Genomic DNA, 9,756 nt, shown 5'->3' on the forward strand with positions numbered 1-9,756 from the left:
TGCAAGCTCCGCCTCCCGGGTTCACGCCATTCTCCTGCCTCAGCCTCCCGAGTAGCTGGGACTACAGGCGCCCGCCACCTCGCCCGGCTAGTTTTTTGTATTTTTTAGTAGAGACGGGGTTTCACCGTGTTAGCCAGGATGGTCTTGATCTCCTGACCTCGTGATCCGCCCGTCTCGGCCTCCCAAAGTGCTGGGATTACAGGCTTGAGCCACCGCGCCCGGCTTCCCCTGAGATTTAAGACAGGTTTGCCGCAGTATGCGATGGAACTCCCCTCGTCCCTGCCCTGCCCCACCTTTGAGCGGAAAACTAAAGAGGGACTAAAAAGGCAACATGACAGAAGGTCATGCTGTATTTTTGGTTAAACAAAGGAAAAAGTAAAATGGAAAAAAGAAAAAAAAGCAGATGGGTGGGTCATGCAATACAAATGGAACAGTACATGTTTTCGGGGCGAATGTCCACAAATAGGACGTTTCCAATGGCAAATAGCTGGTGGTTGTGTTTGGTACACCAAGCAGAGTAAGTCTTTTCTTTTCTTTTTTTTTTCTTTTTTTTTTTTTTGAGACAGAGTTTTGCTGTTGTTGCCAGGCGGAGTGCAGTGGTGCGATCTCGGCTCACTGCAACCTCCACCTCCCGAGTTCAAGCGATTCTCCTGCCTCAGCCTCCTGAGTAGCTGGGACTTCAGGCGCCTGCCACCATGACCAGCTAATTTTTTGTATTTTTAGTAGAAACGGGGTTCACCGTGTTAGCCAAGATGGTCTTGATCTCCTGGCCTTGTGATCTGCCCACCTTAACCTCCCAAAGTACTGGGATTATGGACGTGAGCCACCGCACCCGGCCAAATTTTTGTATTTTTAATAGAGATAGGGTTTTGCCATGTTGACCAGGCTGGTCTGGAACTTTTGACCTCAAGTGATCCATCTGCCTCAGCCTCCCAAAGTGCTGGGATTACAGATGTGAGCCACAACACCCGGCCCCTTCTTTTTTTATATATATAAAAATATATATATTTATTAAAATACAAACAGGGACTCACTATGTTGCCCAGGCTGGTCTTGAACTCCTGGGTTCAAGCAGTCCTCCTGCCTTGGCCTCTGAAAGTTCTGGGATTATAAGATGTGAGTCACTGCACCTGCACCTGGCCCAGACACTGTTCTAAATGCTTACCGGGGGCAGTGGCCCATGCCTGTAATCACAGCACTTTGAGAGGCCGAGGCAAGTGAATCTCCTGAAGTCAGGAGTTCGAGACCAGCCTGGCCAACACTGTGAAACCCTCGTCTCAACTAAAAATACCAAAATTTGCTGGGCGTGGTGGCATGCACCTGTAATCCCAGCTACTCAGGAGGCTGAGGCAGGAGAATCACTTGAATTTGGGAGGTGGAGGTTGCAGTGAGCCGAGATTGTGCCACTGCACTCCAGCCAGGGTGACAGAGGGAGACCCTGTCTCAAAAAAAAAAAAAACCCACGAAGAAGTACGTTCTATTGTTATCCCAATTTTATAGTTGGGAGACTTGAGCTCAGGAGCAGGGGATTAATTTGCTTACAAGAAGGAGAGTGAAGATTTGTGCTCTGGCTCTAGAAGCCAGACTCTTTTCTTTCTGTTTCTAAAATTTGAGACAGGGATTTTGGCTTGTGTTGTCATTGCTTTTGGTGTTTTAGACATGAAGTCCTTGCCCATGCCTACGTCCTGAATGGTATCGCCTAGAAACAACAGGTGCTGGAGAGGATGTGGAGAAACAGGAAGACTTTTACACTGTTGCTGGGACTACAAACCAGTTCAACCATTGTGGAAAACAGTGTAGCGACTCCTCAAGGACCGAGAACTAGAAATATCATTTGACCCAGTCATCCCATTACTGAGTATATATCCAAAGGATTATAAATCATGCTGCTATAAAGACATGCACACGTATGTTTATTGAGGCACTATTCACAATAGCAAAGACTTGGAATCAACCCAATGTCCATCAGTGACAGACTGGATTAAGAAAATGTGGCACATATACGCCATGGAATACTAGGCAGCCATAAAAAAGGATGAGTTCGTGTTCTTTGTAGGGACATGGATGCAGCTGGAAACCATCATTGTCAGCAAACTATCCCAAGAACAGAAAACCAAACACCGCATGCTCTCACTCATAGGTGGGAATTGAACAATGAGAACACTTGGACACAGGGTGGGGAACATCACACACCGGGGCCTGTTGTGGGGTGCGGGGAGGGGGAATGGATAGCATTAGGAGATATAACTAATGTAAATGACGAGTTAATGGGTGCAGCACACCAACATGGCACATGTATACATATGTAACAAACCTGCACATTGTGCACATGTACCCTAGAACTTAAAAGTATAATTTAAAACATTTAAAAATAATAATAAAAAAAACCATTTGAGACAGGGTCTCGCTCTGTCACCCAGGCTGGAGTGCAGTGGCTCGATCTTGGCTCACTGAAGCCTTGACCTCCTGGCCTCCAGTGATCCAAGTGATCCTCCCACCTCAGCCTCCCGAGTAGCTGGGACCACAGCCACATACCACTATGCGTGGCTAATTTTTTGTATTTTTTGTAAAGACGGTTTTTTGCCATGTTGCCAAGGCTGGTCTCGAACTACTATGCTCAGGCGATCTGCCTGCCTCGGTCTCCCAAAGTGCTTGGATTACAGGCATGAGCCATTGTACCCAGCCAAAGTCAGCCTCCTGAACACTCTGCTATCACTCACTGGTTTTCACACTTGAGCATGCACTAGAATCACCTACGGGGCTTTAAAACACAGATGCTGGAGCCCTCCCTCAATGTTTCTGAATCAGTGGGTCGAGAATTCGCATTTCTAAAAAGTTTCCAAGTGATGCTCATGGGGCTGACCCTGGGACCACACTTTAAAACTTCTGCTGGCCGGGCACGGTGGCTCACGCCTGTAATCCCAGCACTTTGGGAGGCCGAGGCGGGCGGATCACAAGGTCAGGAGATCGAGACCACGGTGAAACTCCGTCTCTACTAAAAAAAAAAAAAATTACAAAAAAAAAATTAGCCGGGCGCGGTTGTGGGCGCCTGTAGTCCCAGCTACTCGGGAGGCTGAGGCAGGAGAATGGCGTGAACCCGGGAGGCGGAGCTTGCAGTGAGCCGAGATCGCGCCACTGCACTCCAGCCTGGGCTGGGCGACAGAGCGAGACTCCGTCTCAAAAAAAAAAAAAAAAACTTCTGCTATCGGCCAGACACAGCGGCTCACATCTGTAACCCTAGCACATTGGGAGGCTGAGGCAGGAGGATTGCTTGGGGCCAGGAGTGGGAGACCACCCGGGCAACATAGGGAGATGTTGCCTCTACAAAAAAAATTTTTTTTTTTTTTTTTGAGATGGAGTTTCAAAGGCTCTTGTTGCCCACGATGGAGTGCAATGGCATGATCTTGGCTCACTGCAACCTCTGCCTCCCAGGTTCAAATGATTCTCCCGCCTCAGCCTCCCGAGTAGCTGGGAATACAGGCATGCACCACCACACCCAGCTGATTTTGTATTTTTAGTAGAGACAGGATTTCACCATGTTGACCAGGCTGGTTTCGAACTCCCGACCTCAGGTGATCCACCCGCCTCGGCCTCCCAAAGTGCTGGGATTAGAGGCGTGAGCCACGGTGCCCGGCTTACAAAAAATTTTTGAAAAATTAGCCAGGCGTGGTGACAGGCACTCGTAGTCCTAGCTCCTCGGCAGTCTGAGGCAGGAGAGCTCTTGAACCCTGGAGCTCAAGGCTGCAGTGAGCTATGTTCATGTCACTGCGCTCCAACCAGAGTGACCGAGCAAGATCCTGTCTCTGGGGGAAATAAGAAAAGAACCTCCGCTATAACTTGTAATTGTTTTCATAATTTCCCAGTGGAGAGAGAAGGGCCATCATTACCTATCAACAGATTGTCCAATTCTATGAGGGATCTAAGAGTTAGGTTTCTTGGCCGGGCGCGGTGGCTCACGCCTGTAATCCCAGCACTTTGGGAGGCCGAGGCGGGCGGATCACAAGGTCAGGAGATCGAGACCACGGTGAAACCCCGTCTCTACTAAAAATACAAAAAATTAGCCGGGCGCGGTTGTGGACGCCTGTAGTCCCAGCTACTCGGGAGGCTGAGGCAGGAGAATGGCGGGAACCCGGGAGGCAGAGCTTGCAGTGAGCCGAGATCGCGCCACTGCACTCCAGCCTGGGCAACAGCGTGAGACTCCGTCTCAAAAAAAAAAAAAAAAAGAGTTAGGTTTATTAACACTTTGTAATAGTAGCCAACATCCATTGATGCTTATAGTATCCTACACACTTTTATGCATTGTATTATACAATCCTTACATCAGTCTTGCGAAACAGATATTTTTATTTTTCCCAGTGTACAGTGAGGAAACTGGGTTTGGAGAGATTAGGAAATTCGGTTGAGTTTGTGAATCAGCAAGTATGTAGCAATTAGGAGGTTCAAAACAAAGACTGCTTAACTCTACAGCCTTATAGGACATTTCAGCCTTTGAACATAGTAGACGCTCAATACAATAATCATTAATGAATAAACAGATTCTTTGTTTTTTGTTTGTTTTGTTTTGTTTTGTTTTGTTTTGTGACAGTCTTAATCTGTTGTCCAGGCTGGAGTGCAGTGGTGTAGTCAAGGCTCACTGCAGACTCGACCTCCTTGTCTCAAGAGATCCTCTGGCTTCAGACTCCCAAGTAGCCAGGACTACAGGTATGTGTCACCACGCCTGGCTAATTTTCGTGGTTTTGTTTTGTTTTGTTTTGTTTTGTTTTGTAGAGATGGGGTTTCCCCATGTTGCCTAAGCTGGTCTCGAACTCCTGTACTCAAGTGATCCTCCTGCCTTGGCTTCCTGCAGCACTGGGATTACAGACAGGAGCTACTTTGCCTGGCCCAGAAGGAACTTTTTTTTTTTAAGACAGAGTCCCGCTCTGTCACCCAGGCTGGAGTGCAACGGCGCGATATCGGCTCACTACAACCTCCACCTCCCAGGTTCAAGTGATTCTCCTGCCTCAGCCTCCTGAGTACCTGGGATTATAGGCGCATGCCACCACGCCCAGCTAATTTTTGTATTTTTAGTAGAGATGAGGGCTTCACCATGTTGGTCAGGCTGGTCTCAAACTCCTGAGCTCGTGATCCGCCTGCCTCAGCCTCCCAAAATGCTGGGATTACAGGCATGAGCCACCTCACTGGGCCCAGAAGGAACTTTTGATGTGGACAATTCCAGCAGTGAAGAGTGGGAGCAGTGAAAGTTAAAGGAAACTTTTTTTTTTTGAGACGGAGTCTAGCCCTGTTGCCTAGGCTGGAGTGCAATGGTGCGACCTCAGCTCACTGTAACCTCTGCCTCCCAAGTTCAAACGATTCTCCTGGCCCAACCTCCAGAGTAGCTGGGATTATAAGCACGCACCACCACCCCAGCTATTTTTTTGTGTCTTTAGTAGAGACGGAGTTTCACCATGTTGGCCCAGCTGGTCTCAAACTCCTGACCTCGTGATCTGCCCAGCTTGGCCTCCCAAAGTGCTGCGATTACAGGCATGAGCCACCATGCCCGACTATTTGTTTAGAGATAGTCTCGCTCTGTCACCCAGGCTGGAGTGCGGTGGTTCCATCACGGCTCACTGCACCCTCGGCCTCCCAGGCTCAACGAATTCTCCCACCTTGGCCTCCCAAATGGATGGAACCACCGGTGCACACCACCACGCTTGCCTAATTGTTTAATTATTTATACAGACAAGATCTCACTATGTTGCCCAAGCTGGTCTTGAACTCCTGGGTTGAAACGATCCTCCCACCTCAACTTCCCAAAATGCTGGGATAACAGGCGTAAGCCACCCTGCCCAACCTCAACTTTTTACCTTCGTGTGTACTCATGTGACCTCCACCAAGAGTAAGATATAGTACATGTTTTGAGCTTCCGTACAGCTGAACACATGGAGGTTCCTGGAGGGCGGTGCCCGGGGGAGGGTGTGGGAGCTCTGCCCCCTCCCCGCATTCCTCACTTTCATCTGTATCCTCTGAAACCTCCTTTATCATAAACGGGCGAGCATATGATGCCTTGGAAGTCTCATATTTCAAATCTTCTTTGGATTGCAAATTGCTTGAGTGTTCGTGGACTAAATCCTGGGCGAATACGCCGAGTTCCTCGAGCGGGCTTACCAATGCAGACTGTAGCACTGGTTGGGTCTTTGATTTGTCTGAAAAGTTAGGGCAGTGAGAAGCCCAGCTGGGATGAGGGAGTTTCATGTTGAGTTTAGAAGCACATGACTGAAAGTCAGAAAACAAACCCACCAAAGCTGTGAGAGACAGCTATGAAACCATAGAAGCCATCTGTGGACTCATGTCTAGATTATTGAAGATAAACTGTTTAATCAAATTCATACGTCTTTATTTTACGGTTCTTTTTTTTTTTTTTTCCGAGACTGAGTCTTGCTCTGTCAGCCAGGCTAGAGTGCAGTGGCATGATCTCGGCTCACTGCAACCTCCCCTTCCAGGTTCAAGTGATTCTTGCACCTCAACTTCCCAAGTAACTGGGATTATAGGTGCTTAGCACAAGCCCTGCTAATTTTTGTATTTTTGATAAAGACAGAATTTCACCATGTTGGCCAGGCTGGTCTCAAACTCCTGGCCTCAAGCAATCCACCCACCTCAGCCTCCCAAAGTGCTGGGATTACAGGTATTAGCCACTACACCCAGCTTTATTTTACTTACTTATTTATTTATTTATTTAAATTTTTTTTTCTTGAGACTGAGTCTTGCTGTGTTGCTCAGGCTAGAGTGCAGTGGCATGATCACGGCTCACTGCAGCCTAGAACTGGGTCTCAAGTGATTCTCCCACCCCAGCTTCCCAAGTAGCTGGGACCACAAGTATGCACTATCACACCCAGCTAATTTTTTTTTTTTTTTTTTTTTTTTTTGGTAGAGATGGGATCTCATTTTGTTGACTAGGCTGGTCTGGAACTCCTGGCCTCAAATAATCCTCCCAAAGTGCTGTGGGATTACAGGCATGAGCCACCAGGCCGCTCAAAATTAACATCTCTTGGCCGGGCACAGTGGCTCACATGCAACCAATCTCCAGAACTTTCTGATCTTGCAAAACTGAAACTCTACTCCCATTAAACAACAACTCTCCATTCTCCGTCACCATGTTGGCCAGGCTGGTCTCGAACTCCTGACCTCAAGTGATCTGCCCACTTACATCTCCCAAAGTGTTGGGATTACAGGTGTGAGCCACAGCACCTGGCTCCTTTTTTATTTTTTGTAGAGAGAGTTCTCACTGTGTTGCCCAGACTGGTCTCCAACTCCTGGCCACTGTGATGGCCCTTTAGATGCACTCTGAGTTAATTTTTTGTGTATAGTGAACTACATTGGTTGAAAAGACTGTCCTTGCCCCATTGAATGATCTTAGCTCCCTTATTGAAAATCATCTGCCAATATATGCAAGCATTTATTTATCAGCTCTCTATTTTATTTTCCATTCTTTGTTATGGTTGTATACTATTCTATTGGATGGACATACCCTCTCTTACGTATGGCAGGCCTAATGTTTCATCTCAGTATTTAACCACTGGATGTTGTCACTCTGTGATTTGTGGGCTTCTAGGCCCTTGTCCAGGAGCTTTGTTTTGATTATTACAATATTGGTGGTGGGGCACAGTGGCTCATTCCTGTAATCCTAGCACTTTGGGAGGCCAAAGTGGGAGGATTGCTTGAGGCCAGGATTTTGAGACCAGCCGGGGCAACAGAACGAGGCCTTGTCTCTTAAAAAAAAAAAAAAAAAATTAGCCAGGTATGGTGGCAAGCACCTGTAGTCCCAGCTACTCGGGAGGCTGAGGTGGGAGGATCACCTAAGCCCAGGAGTTCGAGGCTGCAGTGAACTGCGATCATGCCACTGCACTCCAGCTGGGGTGACAGAGCAAGTCCTCATCTTTTACGAAAAAATAGGCTGGGCACGGTGGCTCACACCTGTAATCCCAGCACTTTGGGAGGGTGAGGCGGGCAGATCACCTGAGGTCAGGAGTTCAAGACCAGCCTGGCCAACATGGTGAAACCCTGTCTCTACTAAAACTACAAAACTTAGTTGGGTGTGGTGGCTCATGCCTGTAATCCCAGCTACTTGCAAGGCTGAGGCAGGAGAATTGCTTGAATCCAGGAGGCAGAGGTTGCAATGAGCCAAGATTGTGCCACTGCACTCCAGCCTGGGCTACAAGAGCGAAACTCTGTCTCAAAAAAAAAAAAAAGAAGAAGAAGAAGAAAGGCCAAGCACGGTGGCTCATGCCTGTAATCCCAGCACTTTGGGAGGCCGAGGCTGGTGGATCACCCTGAGGTCAGGAGTTCAAGACCAGCCTGGGCAACATGATAAAATTCCATCTCTACTAAAAATACAAAAAATTAACCATGCATGGTGGCGCACACCTGTAATCCCAGCACTTTGGGAGACCCAGGTGGGAGGATTGCCTGAGCTCAAGAGTTCACAACCAGCCTGGGCAACACGGTGAAACCCCATCTCTACTAAAATACAAAAAATTAGCCAGGCGTGGTGGCATGTGCTGGGACTATAACTGGTGCAGTAGTCCCAGCTACTCGGGAGGCTGAGGTAGGAGAATTGCTTGAACCTGGGAGGTGGAGGTTGCAGTGAGCCGAGATTGTGCCACTGCACTCCAGCCTGGGCAACAGAGCAAGACTCCGTCTCAAAAAAAATAAATAAATAAAACTAAAAATAAATAAATAAGTAAAATAAAAACGGCCCTCTGAAAATAGTATGTTTTGTTAATTTGCTTTGCTTTAGTTGGTTGGTTTAATCCGTGTACATTCTCCATTGAGATTCTAGTACCTCAGTGTGGAGAAAATGGACACACCCATCACAAGGAAAGCTGCCAATACATTCCTAGGAAAGATAAGCCCTGTTGCTGAGCTTTCTGCCTGAGACTATCACAAACCTCCAATGGAACCTAAAATAACTTGAGATTTGTTGTGCTTTTGTTTTGAAACATGGTCTCACTCTGTCACCATGGTCTTACTCCGTCACAGGCACCACTCTGTGGTGCGATCTTGGCTCGCTGGAGCCTCAACATCCTGGGCTCAAGCGATCCTCCCACCTCAGCCTCCCGAGTACCTGCCACTACAGGCATGAACCACCGTGTCCACCTAATTTTGTTTACTTTTTGTAGAGATAGGGTCTCACTATGATGCCCAGGCTAGTCTCGAATTCCTGGGCTCAAGCAATCCTCCTGCCTCAGCCTCCTAAAGTGTAGAGATTAAGGCATGAGCCACAGCGAATAACTCAAGTTTCTAAGCCACACTGCTAATATTCTCAGTAATATGGATTCTGCATATGTGTCAAATGCTTTGTGATTTTCAGACAGGGGTTTCTCTCTTGTTAATTACGCCTGCTTCTCTCACCCAAGTAGCAAGGTGTCTCCAACACCAACAATTCCTCCCCAGCTCTGTGGAAGAAAGAATGAAGGATCACAATCACATCTGTAAGTGCTTCCTAAGTGTGTGAGGTGTCACACACATTATCTCATAAGTTCATGTTCCTCGCAGCAACCCTGCCACCTGGGTCCCGCTATTGTCCCCATTTTACAGAAGAGGAGACTGAGGCTTGGAGACGTTAAGTAACTTGCCAAGGTGGCAGCGCCGGTTACGTGGAGGAGCCGAGGACCCAGCGAAGTGAGCAGGGTAGGAATTCCCCATTTTATTGAGAGTCACAGAAGTCAGATGCCCCAGGCCCTAATGATAATTTGCTGGGAGTTTTCCAGATCCTCAAGC

This window comes from Macaca nemestrina, chromosome 10 (assembly GCF_043159975.1).
Source record: "Macaca nemestrina isolate mMacNem1 chromosome 10, mMacNem.hap1, whole genome shotgun sequence".
Classification (NCBI taxonomy): domain Eukaryota; kingdom Metazoa; phylum Chordata; class Mammalia; order Primates; family Cercopithecidae; genus Macaca; species Macaca nemestrina.